General features: G+C 41.5%; 1 protein-coding gene across 1 annotated transcript in view; it reads left to right on the plus strand.

Moving 5' to 3' along the window:
- LOC124552496 (aprataxin and PNK-like factor) overlaps window positions 1–13,859 on the plus strand; it is a 77,446-nt gene that overhangs the window by 33,929 nt on the left and 29,658 nt on the right. The window lies entirely within an intron of this gene.

The following is a 13,859-nucleotide window of genomic DNA, read 5'->3' on the forward strand; positions in this document are numbered from 1 at the left end:
AAGGAGAGAAGTAGAAAGACTGTGGCTGCATTGGTGGAATAGAGGACTGTGTAGTGCTGGAGTGGGAGCAGGGAAGGGGGTAGGTGGGTGATGGATAGGGACGAAGTGAAGCACATTGTGTTGGGCAGCATGCTCAGCAACTGGATGCTCCAACTGTCTCTTGGCCATAGTTTGTCAGTGGCCATTTATGACGACAGACAGCTTGAAGGTTGTCATGCCCACATAGAACACAGCACATTGATTGCAGCTTAGTTAGTAGAGCATGTGGCTGCTTTTATAGATAGCTCTGCCTTTGATGGGATAGGTGATGCTGTGACTAAAGTGGAATAGATGGTGGGAGTGGATGTATGGGACAGTTCTTGCATCTTGGCCTATTACAAGGATACGAGCCATGAGGCAAGGGCTTGGGAGTGGGGGTGTAGTAACAATGCACAATGCTATTGCATAGGTTCACTGAGCAGTAGAATACCACTGTGGGAGGGGTGGGAAGGATAATGGGTGGGATATTCCTCATTTCAGGGCCCAAGGAGAGGTATTGAACAACTAGATGCAGAATGTGGTTCAGTTGCTCCAGTCCTGTGTGGTACTGAGTCACAGGGGACCGCTCCTTCATGGCCCAACAGTGGTACTCTGGGAGGTGATAGGAGACTGGAGAGATAAGGCATGGGAGATCTGTTTCTGTTCAAGGTTGGGAAGGTAATTATGGTCTGTGAAGGTATCAATGAAGCCCTTTGTATATTTGAAGCTGGACTGCTCATCACTATAGTTCCAACAGCCATGCTTAGATAGGGCATATGGAAGGGACTTTTTGGCATGGAGTGGGTGGCATCTGTCAAAGTGAAGATATTGCTGGTGGTTGGTAGGTTTGAATGGACGGAGGTACTGACATAGCCATCTTTGAGGTGGAGGTCAACATTGAGGAAGGTGGCTTATTCGATTGAGGAGGACCAGGTGAAACAAATGGGGGAGAAGGTGTTGACTTTCTGAGGGAATCTTGGTAGGGTGTCCTCACCCTCAATCTAAATCGTGAAGATATCATCAATGAATCAGAATCAGATGAAGGTTTTGAGATTCTGGGTGATTAGGAAGGATGGGGTTATTTCCACAAATCCAACAGGATCTCCAGTCTCTCCTCAAATCCGTAGGCGCATCACAGAACCTGTCTCCTGAGTCTTTCTCTCTCCTCACCCCTACCACTCCTGGCACTCCCACTTGCTACATGCACCCTAAAGTCCATAAACCCATCCACTCAGGATGTCCCCAAGAAGAGGGAGACAATCTCTGCTCTCGCGGGCCAACACTTTGAGCCTATCAACCATAACCTGTTGTCCTATATCAAAGACACCAACCATATCCTTCATCGACTCTCCACAGTTCCCGTTCCTGTTCTACACAGTGCCCTGCTCATCACTACTGATGCCACCCTCCTCTACACTAACATCACTAATGCCAATGGCTTTGCTGTGATTGAACACTGCCTTTCCCAATGGCTGACTGATTCAAATCTACAACCCCCTTCTTGGTCACCAAGGCCACCTGCATTCTCACCTACAATTACTACACCTCTGGAGGCATCATATACAAACAGATTTGTAGTACAGCAATGGGCACCTGCATGGCACCGTCCTATGCCAAGCTATTCATGGGTCATTTGGATTAATCCTTCTTAACTACCCAGAATCCCAAAGCCATCACCAGCCCCAGAGTCACTCTTGTGATCTCTTTGTGATCTGGACCAAGGGTGAGGACACACCATCCACATTTCTCCAGAACCTCAAGATCTTTTCCTTATTCACTTAACCTGGTCCTCCTCAACCGAACCAGCTACCTTCCGCAATGTACACCTCCACCTCAAAGATGGCTGTATCAGTGCCTCTGGCTGTATCAGTAGTACCAACCACCACCAATATCTCCACTTCAACAGCTGCCACCCACTGTATACTAAGAACCCCTTCTAAGGAGCCTACCCACCCATAGCGATTGCATCTGTAGTGACGAGCAGCCCTCTCCAAATATACCTGTCACCCATTTCATACTAAGACACTCCTTCCAAGCAGCCTGCCCACCCATACCCATTGCATCTGTAGTGATGTGCAGCCATCTCCAAATATGCCTAGGGTCTCACTGAGGCCTTCATGGATCGAAATTGCCCTCCCAATCTTGTACAGAAACAGATCTCCTCTACCTTGTCTCTCCAGTCACATACTACCTCCCATATTCCCACCGTTTGGCCACAATGGATCACTCTCCTTGTGACTCAGTACTGCCCAAGGCTGGAACAAATGAATCACATTCTCCACCAGGGTTTCTGCTACCTCTTGTCAAAGCCTGAAATAAGAAATATACTACCCTCTATCCTTCCCACCCCTTCCACAGTGATTTGCCACCACTCACCAAACCTATGCAATATCCTTGGCCGTCCCTACTCCACCCCTGCTCCCAACCCCTTGCCTCATGGCTCATATCCCTGTAATAGATCTAGATGCAAGTCCTGTCCCATACATCCTCCCACCACCACCACCACCACCACCACCACCACCACCACCTGCTACTCCACTCCAGTCAGAGGCAGGGGTACCTGTGAAAGCACTCATGGGATCTACAAACTAAGCTGCAACTTCCATGCTGCTTCCTGTGTGGGCATGGCAGCCAAAATGTCTGTCCACAAGAATGAACCACTGACAAACTGCGGGAGAGAGACAGCTGGACCAAATAGTTGTCGAACATGCTGCCCAACATGGCGTACTTCATTTCAATGATTGTTTCACAAACTGTGCCACCTGGGTCCATCCTACCAACACCAGCTGTTTTGAATTCCACGGATGGGAACTCTCCCAGAAATATGTCCACATCCCCCCCACCCAGTCTCAACCTTCGCTAGTCCCTGTCCTTCGCCTGCTTAACCCTTTCCCTGTTCCCACTTCAGCACTACTCCCCCCCTTCACGCTCCCCTCCCCTATCCTGCCCAAAACCTCCTGTCTGTGCCTAGTAGCTTTACTCTGTCTCTGCATGCTTTCCCAAGTAGCCCTATACTATACCATACTCTGCTAACCCTCCTCCTCCCCACATTAGTCTCCTCCTTATTCTCCACCCCCATCCAGATTAATTCTCCCATCAGGTGCAGTTGTTCACAGTCAGCCTCGTGGCCAGAGACGGTGGTCACTTGTGTGTAAGTTGTGCTTGCACGAATGTGTTTGTGTTATCTACTTTAGAAGAAGGCATTTTGGCCAAAAGCTCACATGTCTAGCAGTCTTTTTGTTCTTCCTGTTTGCAACTCAGTTTCTCCTCTATATGGCAAGTAGCGATCTATCCTTTTCGTAATATCGTCATTATTCCAGCCTGGATTTTCCATTGTTTAAATGGGTTTAGATGTAGCCTCTGAATTCAACTGGTGGTGAAATGGCCTACAGAATCTGTTCTCTCATAAGTAGAAATCGATGTAGGTGATTTGCCAATGTCAGCCACAATTTCTTCTGATATATTAATGTAACAATAAATCAGGCAATTCTTCCTGAGAGTGGTGTCGTCGTGATTGTTGCAGTTGCAATATTTCTGTAAGAAATGTTTGAATTCAAGTACCTGAAGCTTGTTCCTTGCTACGTTCACTGCAACCAATGCAAATTCATTATTAGAAGATGTATGCTGTCTGTGCATCTATGCAACTAGAATGTATTTCTTTGAAGAAATCAGATATTTATTCCTAATATGTGTATTGCTTCATAAATGTTGTTCAGTTTGGACCTCATTGTACAGCCTATATGTTTCTCATGCTTGACAGAGAACAATGTTACCATCAGTGGCTAAAACACTTTTAGCATAAATCAGTGCTTTTAGCGTTGATGACAATGAAGATGCAACTGGTACCATGGTTAACATAAAGGCAACTGACTGTCCCATATTGTGAGGCATTTGAGAACAACAAAAGAAAGTGTTTAAAACAAGTCACTGTTGTCTGCATCGAACTTGTTGAATTTAGCTTTGAGTGTAATGGGATTGACGATAGTATGAGGAACACAACAGTGAATCTTAATTTTTGCCTTTCTTGCTATGTAAAAAAATGTATGGGACTTACAAAAATGTATAATAATTCTGAAATAATATTAAAACATGTAAAATTATGTAGTATAGTGTGAAATACGTATTACACCTCAAAATATGTAAAAATACGTACTTTAAAACTTTGGAATGAGAGTCCTTTCAGTGTAATTTGTCGACATTTTACTTTTTCTTGTAGCAACATGTAAAGGAACAGAATATGTCATTACATAAAATCTGGGCTCTAGTCACTAACAAGATGGCAGTTCCAACCCCATCTGCTGACCTGGAGTTACGTGTCTCCTAATTAGTCAAGCTCAGTGCTAGGACGGTTCCTTTCTAAAGGACACAGAGGATTTCCTTCCTACACTTGTACGCCATTTCTAATGACCTGGTCATTGACAGCAGTAGAGCAGCAGTAGAATCTTTTTGTCAACAGACAAGTTTATCAGTCAGTGTGAAATTTCTCTGAGTAAATCATTTCCTTGCCTTCATGTATGTTCCTGTTTAGCATGAGGTACATCTGGAAGAGAAGTTCTATTGTAATGCTGCAATTATGATGTCATATATAGTTGCTGGTCTTCTTGATTTCTTTGGGCTACTAATCTACTAGGAAAGGTGAAGAAAATCCGATTGTGATCACAAAAATTTTGTAGATTTTAAAATCTCCAAGGAAATTACTTGACCCTCTGAAGATGAATTAGAGTACCTCCTGAATATAAGGAACTAATACCTGTGTGGGATCTTTCAAGATAACGAGTGATATGGAATGATTCGAAACAGGTTCGAAAACTCGACAAAGGTTTAAACAACAATGGTAGGTTGTAGAAAGTGAGAGGGGAAGGGGGTAAAGGAGATACAGAGTCATTTAAATGTAAAGAGTATCCTCATCATCTCCTACAGCCATGGTTTGCCACTGAGTGCCGTACATCTCTCCCATTACCAAAGAAGTTAGCAGGTCATCAATATTTCGAGAAGAGGTAATGATTTCCATTTGATGTGAAGATGGTTATCACCACATTTGTTTGATGGCTGTGTGCAGAAGTTGTAGGTGGATACTGTGGGATGGAAATAAAATAAGACTTGAATAACAATACCTTTTCTAAAAACTGTTTTTGATTATTATCACGACAAAGTTTTCTGCAGAATGTCTTAACAGGAGGATGCAGCCAGTGTTTAATGTTGTGAAATACAACATTTTTGTGAGAGCAACCGTGTCAGACATAAAGTATGGAGTCTCCTACACACACACAAAAAAAAAAAAAGAAGAAGAAGAAGAAATTGCAAGTTTTGAGTAGATAACATACAAATTTATTGATGAAATTAAAGAATGAAAACTCCAGGTTGGAATATCAACAATATTAGTAAAAGAATAGGTTGCTATCTTCGACAAGATGATCTGTTGAGCTGCGGACAGGCACGACAAAAAGACTGTTACACATTATAGCTTTTGGCCAAAGCCTTCTTCAGCAGAGAAGACAAACACACACATATTCACACAAGCGAGCTCACCTCTTGCACACATGACCACTATGATGTTAACAGTCTCTTCATGGTTGCATGTCTGCAATTCAATGGGTCACCTGTGCTGTGAGTAGCAGTATATCCTTTTCCTAATATTACTGATGAAACAAAATTGTTAAGGCTTTCGTGGACACTTGCTGGCAAACTGCCTATTGGCTTCTGTCTCGGGTTCTTCGGCCGACGTTCATCTAATGATTTTTCTGACGTTTCGCCAGCACGAGTGGCTGGCATTGTCAAAGCTTCACCGTCCATTGCCGGTGGTGAACTGGAGCCGAGCTCGCGGCTGCAGACTATATGTACCTGGTGCGCCAACGTCCGAGGGCTTCTCTGCGGTCATTTCCGGTGTCTGGCTGTAGAGAAGCACTATTACATGCACTTGGTTAGAGAAGCTGTAGAAATACAAAAACACGCAAGCAGTTTCAACAAGAAAGAGGAAAGCCTTAAGGTAAATGGATCCTGGCTTCCCGTACTGCAGCGAACGACCGTTGCAGGTAGCAAGAGGAGAACCGCACCGGAAATGACCGCGGAGAAGCCGTCGGACGTTGGCGCGCCAGGTACATATAGTCTGCGGCCGCGAGCTCGGCTCCAGTTCACCACCGGCAATGGAGGGTGAAGCTTTGACAATGCCAGCCACTCGTGCTGGCAAAACGTCAGAAAAATCATTAGATGAACGTCGGCCGAAGAACCCGAGACAGAAGCCAATAGGCAGTTTGTCATTACTGATGAAATTAAGAATTTTACGTATTATTGCAGTGTATGCTACACCTGATTATACAGGGTGTCCTATTTATCTGGACCACCCTAATTAACTGTTTGTCTAGATGCAAATTACAAAATGTTTCAAGCAAATGTTCTTTTGCCATCAGGGGGACATCAAACAGCATGACTGCTTTTGTTGTAGCTTTCTTTTTTTTTTTTTTTTTTTCCAAAGATATGAACAATGGTATGACTTTTTTAAATTGCACACTGGATTTTTGTTCAGTAATTCATTTCCTCTCCTAAAGACCTATTCAAAAATGTATCACAGTGTACCATTCAGTGAAACACTATGTTATTAATTACATAACACAACACTGACATTGACGCTCCCAGCGCTTAGTGAAGATACTTGGGATAATGGAACACATCCACTTGCTGATGTTGAGAGAGGACAAATGTAAACATAAGTAGAATGCACACCCATCATTCTGTCAACCGTCGTCATTTGAAGAGTTGTGCGAGTAGAATGTACACCAACGAAGAGAAGGTAGAAATGCTACTTATCTATGGAGAATGTAAGTTAGCAGAACAGTAATTGCAATACTGTTTTCTTATGTACGGGTACATTTGGTACAGTAGTTTAGTCCTTTTAAATACTGTTGTGTAGAGTAGGCATACAGTAAAGGCTGTCCTTTCTACAAACTACATAGACATAACATTTCTTTTATTATTATTGTTGTTGTTGTTGTTGTTGAAGGTAGGCAAAATGCTATGCAGGTGGCGGAACTGTACAGAGAGCGATATCCTGGCAAGAAATTACCTTCCCAACTGATGTTTTCTCATCTTGTAGCTACACTTCAAGAAATGGAAAGTTTCAACCCATGACAACGCAATCGTCATAGCAGTCGCGCAGACGAAGCAGCTGAAGTTACTATTCTCACTTCCATTGCTATGAATCCACATGTGAGCACACAACAGCTTGAACACGAGATTGGCATTCCTAAAACCAGTGTATATCGTATAATTACATGTCACCAGTTCCACGCTTACCATGTCCACCTACATCAAGAATTGCATGGGAATGATTCCAGAATCGTGTACAGTTCTGTCAGTGGGCACAGCAGCAAATCCTTGCCAACCTGTTCTATTTACCGATGAATGTTCCTTCTCAAACAAAGGACAGGCGAATACAAGGAACATGCAGTATTGGTCCAGTGATAACCCGCGATGGCTTAGACAGGTGGAACATAAGTGTCAATGAAGTGTTAACGTCTGGTGTGGGATGCTTGGTACTACAATTATTGGCCCTTATTTCATCAATAGTAGTCTAAATGGCACAGCATATGCAAACTTCCTCAGACGAATTCTTCCTCCTCTTCTGAAGGAAGTGCTTCTAAGGACCAGAATGCTTATGTGGTATCAACACGATGGATGTCCAGCACGTAATGCCTTGTGTGCATGTCGTGTTCTGAACCGAAGGTATGCTGCCACATGGATTTGTCGAGGAGGGACAGTTACTTGGCCTGATAGGTCTCTTGATTTAAATCCTCTTGACTTTTTTCTTTGGGGCTGCATTAAAGACATTGCCTATCACAATATTCCAACAACTCCAGAGGACACACAGGAACTTATCGTGCTTGCTTGTAATTATCTTCAGTAGGCAACACTGGAAACAGTAAATAATTCTTTCATTCAATGAGTGCACCAGTGTATCAGTGTCCTGGGCAATGGTATAGGAGAGTCAAAGTCAGTTTTGTGTTATGTTTTTACTCGGTTTTCAAATGTTTTCTGACAACTCCAGCAAGTGGACGAGTTTGTGATCCCAGGCTCAAAGTCAATGTTGTGTTATGTAATTAATAACGTTGTGTTTCAGTGAATGATACACTATGATACATTTTTGAATAGGTCTTTAGGAGAGGAAATGAATTACTGAATAAAAAATAGGGGGTGCCATTTAAAAAAGTCATACCTCTGTTCATATCTTTGTAAAAAACAAAGCTACAACAAAGGCAATCGTGCTGATAGATGTCCCCCTGACGGCTAAAGAACATCTGCTTGAAACATTTTGTAATTTGCATCTGGACCAGCAGTTATGTAGGGTGGTCAAGATAAATAGGACACCCTGTATATGAAGTATGATATTATTCAAATGCTCTCCACGACTTTTCTGGCTTACTTTTGTTCTTTCAATGAATTTTTGGTAACTTTTCAGCATACTTTCACATCTGGTTCTGAAATTACACTCTGAATCATGGCCTTGAGCTCTGGAAGTGATGATGGTCTGTTGGTGTACACACAAGATTTCAAATCTCCCCACAGAAAGAAATCATACAATGTCAAATTACAAGATCTAGGTGGCCAGTTCATGTCACCAATGCAAAAACATCACCCAGTCATGGAGCTTCTCCCATAATGAGTCATATTTGCAGACAATATGTGACAGATCGCACCGTCTTGTTGAAATTAAACCTCCACAGCATTCACACGATCCAGCTCAGAAATAAAAATTATCATAACATATCGCAGTATTGTTTGCAGTCCACTGTCTGGTGCCATCTTCGAAGAAGTATGGCCCAATTACACCCTCCATCCAAATGCCACATGACACAGTCTCCCATTGTGGATGTAATCACTCCTCCATAATTATTGGAGGATGTTCTTGCCCCAAATTCTGAAATTTTGCTCGTTTACAAAGTGCAACATATGAGAACATTATTTTCCCTATGAAATTGTTGTCTGCTCTTTGTTTCACAAGCATCCAGTGGGCAAATGCTCAGTGCTTTTTGTCATTGTTTGGCTTCATTTTTTTGTGTCAGTTTGATTACATGGGCCCAAAGGCATACATCTTCTTTCAGAATTTGTTTCATCCTGGTTCTGGAAACACCCAGTGGTTGTGAATTTGGGTAACGTGTTTCACCAGACACTCAGTACAATAATCATTTATGATGAACAAATTTTTCCACAGAATGTTTAACATGAGGATGCATCGAGTATTTAATGTCTACAATCAAACTGATTTCCTCAAATTTAGCAATGAGTCTGTCACAGTCAATGTATTTGGTGCATTAAAATGAGCAAACTTTCCGTGGAGTTTGTGAGTGATCTGCACAACATTCATCACATTTGTACTAGATTTTCACTATGACAACATGCTGTTCCATGGTGGAGCACTCCATTACTAACCACAAAGAAAACAAATTAAAATTGTGCAATGTTCAATGCTACCAACTTATTAGAACAGGAGTGACAGATTTCAAAAGTTGTGTTACTTGTGAAACACCTATTATATTTGAATCCACAGTGCAATGTCCAACCATTGTCTTTCAGTAAATGACTGCCTAATTCATTTTCACATTGCCTCCTTTGGTAATACCAGAAATCTACATCTACATCGATACTCCGCAAGCCACCGTACAGTGCATGGCAGAGGGTACCCTGTACCACTATTAGTCATTTCCTTCCCTGTTCTACTTGCAAATAGAGTGAGGGAAAAGTGACTGTCTGTATGCCTCTGTATGAGCTTTAATTTCTTGTATCTTATCTTTGTGGTCCTTACACACTATCTATGTTGGCAGCAGTAGAATCGTATGGCAGTCAGCTTCAAATGCCTTTCCTCTAAATTTTGTCAACAGTGTTTCTCAAAAAGAACATCGCCTTCCCTCCAGGGATTCCCGTTTGAGTTCTCGAGGCATTTCCATAACACTTAAATATTGTTCGAAACCACTGGTAACAAATTTAGCAGCCAGCCTCTGAATTGCTTTGATGTTGTCCTTGAATCTGACTTGGTACGGATCCCAAACACTTGAGCAGTACTCAAGAATAGGTTGCACCAGTGTCCTATTTGCAGTCTCCTTTACTCTTTCCTAAAATTCTCCCAATAAATTGAAGGTGACTATTTGCCTTCCCTACTACAGTTCTCACATGCTCATTCCATCTCATGTCGCTTTCAGCGTTACACTCATGTATGTTTGAATGACTTGACTGTTTCAAGCAGGACACTAGTAATACTGTATCCAAACATTACAGGTCTGTTCTTCCTACTCATCTGCATCAATTTACATTTTTCCACATTAAGGTTTAGCTGCCATTCACCACACAATCTGGAAATTTTCTCTAAGTTGTCTTGTATCTTCCTTATGTCACTCAGCCTCGACACCTTACCATACACCATGGCATCATCAGCAAACAACCACAGATTGCTGCCCACCCTGTCCTGTCTGCCATATCATTTTACTATATAAAACAACAGAAACAACAGTGGTCCTATTACACTTCCCTGGCACCCTCCTGTCAATACACTTGTCTCAGATGAACATTCTCCGTCAAGGACAACATAGTGGGTTCTGTTACCTAAGCAGTTTGGAGCAAGCATACTAGTCACTCCAACTTGGCACTTAATCAGAACTACTGATGAAGTGTAAAGCATGTGATTCTCTGCCTTTGGTGGCAAGTTTTTTGTATACTTCTGTGCTATTCCAATGGCTGTGAAGTGATGTTCATTGTTGAAGTACTTGATGATCAATGGTCATCTACCAAAATCAGCTGATAGCTCACAAGAAACTTTCATTTTACAAAATTCACACTCTCGGTGGTGGTAAAAGTATTTCAGCTTTGAAGAAGTTTACTGTGGTTAAGAACATGTAATTAAAGAAATTAATTGAGTCTTTTTTTCCTAATTTTGTTTGCTCTGAATCTGATTGTGTCCATTGGCAGTACTTGGAATTTTGCCTGCAGAAGGTAAGCAGTGACCTGTCATTCTTACTTCCAGATATTCCTTGTATAGCTAACTGAGCAAGGGGGCTTAACAGCTAAGTCACTGTGTGCACATAAGGGCAGAGTGAGGTTTGAGTCCGTGTATGGGCATCCTAAATAGAGTTTTCTGGGATCTCCTTAATGGGGACATTCATGAAAAACACACTATTTAAAAGATGCGCCAAATCACAATTTTGTAGATACAGCAATGAAATTTTGTACCATACTTTACATGAAATGAACACATTTACTGTTAAGTTCCTTGAATTACATGTATTTAACTTTTTTATGGGATCTAAAAAATTTACTTCAAAAAAATGATATATGTACCTTTTTCTCAGAAACTATTCAAGAGATTTCTACAAAATTTTCTCTGTTTAATGCATTTACATTAACTTCTCTCATGAGGTTTTTTTAAATGTATCAAATGGAGAAGTTTAATAATTTATCTGATTATAATTCTGTAAGTATAATATAAAACTCGTGCAAAATTCCAAGTGCTTTGCCCCATATCTCAGCTTACACTTGGGATTTCAAAATTTGCTCTTGAGACAACATTTATTGGGTTTATAGAAATGAGTGTACAAAACTTCATAATTCTAGCCATGATAGATTCTGAGAAAAAAAGTGCATAAACTTTTAAAAAACATAATTTTGTGGAAATGAAATTGAGGTTTGACTTAATGTTTTTTTTTTCTTATGTCACCTCATCAGAAGGTCCCAGATTTGTACTCAGGGTCCGCTTTCTCTTCAAGGCTTCTATTCTGGTTTCTTGTTTTTCTACATTCTTTTCTTTGCCACATCTTCAACTGACTTTTCAGCATCAGGAAGATGCTGTAAATTTATTTTTCTCAAGATGTCTTGACTGAAGTTTCTTATGTTAAAGCCCATTCTCTCTAATACTTTCATCCTCCCTATGTTTCAATCATTAAACACTGTGGTTTCAGGGTAGAGTTTTCATATGAGTGAATTTGGAGACTTATTTTGATTCTGGGTTTTGCCATTAACACACTTTTTTTAGAAGTTCAGGACCAATCAGAAACCTGTAAGTTGGCTTGACAATATCCAGGAAACAATTTGGAAGCCAATATTATCAACAGAACTGTTGTTTATCAAGCTGGTATTGAAGTGTTTCTTCAAAAAGTGGGCGTGGCAGGTAGGTCATGCCACATATTTAATTATTTTTCAGGCACTTTGGATGTGATTTCATCATTGAAACTTTAGAAACTTACTGTCAGTGTGTTATTCTGATAAAATATAAAGTGAAAATTTACATTTTCTTTCAGTTTCATAAATATCGTCCCTTAAAGCACCTTATGTGAATCTGGAATGGGGGCTGTGAAAAGACATTTCCATCCTCATCATTGACCAGTCAGACATAATGCTCTGTTTCTTTAATGACCCATTCTTAGATAGGACATTTGGGAAAGTTCACAAAATGGAAGACAAGAATTGGCAGAACTGAAGCTGCGGAGGTTGATTGCTAGGCATGCCTGTTGATAAGAGTATTGCCCACATAAGGTGAAGTTTCAGGTTTGAGTCCTGGTCCAGCAGGCAGTTTCCATACAGCAGAAATTCCAATTCACAGTGATAATTTCATCCAGAAAACAGTCCCCCAGGCCATGGCTAAGCGGTGTCTCCACAGCATCCTTTCTTCGAGGAGCACTAGTCGGGCTTGGTATGCAGGAAAACTTCTGTGAAGTTTGGCAAGTTAGAGACAGGCACTGGAGGAGCTAAAGCTATGTGGGCAGGTTGTGTGTCATGCTTGGATATCTCAGATGGTAAAAGGATTTGCTAGAAAAAGGCAGGGTTTTGGGTTTGAGTCCCAGTCTGGTTTAATGTGCTGAAAAGTTATGAAACAATGCTCACAGTAATGCACAACAAAAGATCCAATACAGGGATTTAATTTTTTACTTGTTCTTTCTTTCTTTTGTTCTTTCTTTCTTTGTATAAATTCAAGTGGTGGAGGTTGCAAAAGTCATGGCATATCTCTTAATATCATGTCGGACCTCCTTTTCCCAGTTGTCATGCAGCAACTCAACGTGGCATGGGCTCAACAAGTCGTTCGAAGTTTCCTGCAGAAATATTGAGCCATCTTGCCTTTACAGCCACCTATAATTGCAAAAGTGTTGCAGGTGCCAGATTTTATACACGAACTGACCTCTAAGTTATATCTCACGAATGTTCGATGTGGCTCATATCGAACAATATGGGTGACTGAATCATTCATTCGAATTGTCCAGAATGTTCTTCAAACCAGTCAAGAACAACTGAGGCCCAGCGAGCTGGTGCATTGTCATCAGTAAAAATTCTTTCATTGATTGGAAACGTGAAGTCCACGAATGGCTGCAAATGGCCTCAAGGGGTCAAAAATAACAATTTCCAGTCAGTGATTGGTTCAGTTGGACCAGAGGACCCAGTCCATTGCACATAAACACCCACGCTATTGAGGAGCCATCACCAGTTTGCACAGTGCCCTGTTAACAACCTGGGTCTATGGCTTCCTGGAGTCTGCAAACACAATTGAAATTGAGATTCATCTGACCAAGCCTAGGTATTCCAGTCATCTAGGGTCCAATCAATATGGTCACGAACCCAGGAGCGGTGCTGCAGGTGATGTGGTGCTGTTAGCAAAGGTGCTAGTGTCAGTTATCTGATGCCGTAGCCCATTAGCACCAAATTTTGCTGCACTGCCATAATGGATACATCCCACAATAATTTCTGTTGTTATTTAACTCAGTGTTTCTTATATGTTAGGACTGACAACTCTACACAAACACTGCTGCTCTCAGTTGTTACATGAAGGCCGTCGACCACTACATTGTCTGTAGTGAGACTTAATGCCTGAA

This window comes from Schistocerca americana, chromosome 10 (genome assembly GCF_021461395.2).
Source record: "Schistocerca americana isolate TAMUIC-IGC-003095 chromosome 10, iqSchAmer2.1, whole genome shotgun sequence".
In the NCBI taxonomy this organism is placed as follows: Eukaryota; Metazoa; Arthropoda; class Insecta; order Orthoptera; family Acrididae; genus Schistocerca; species Schistocerca americana.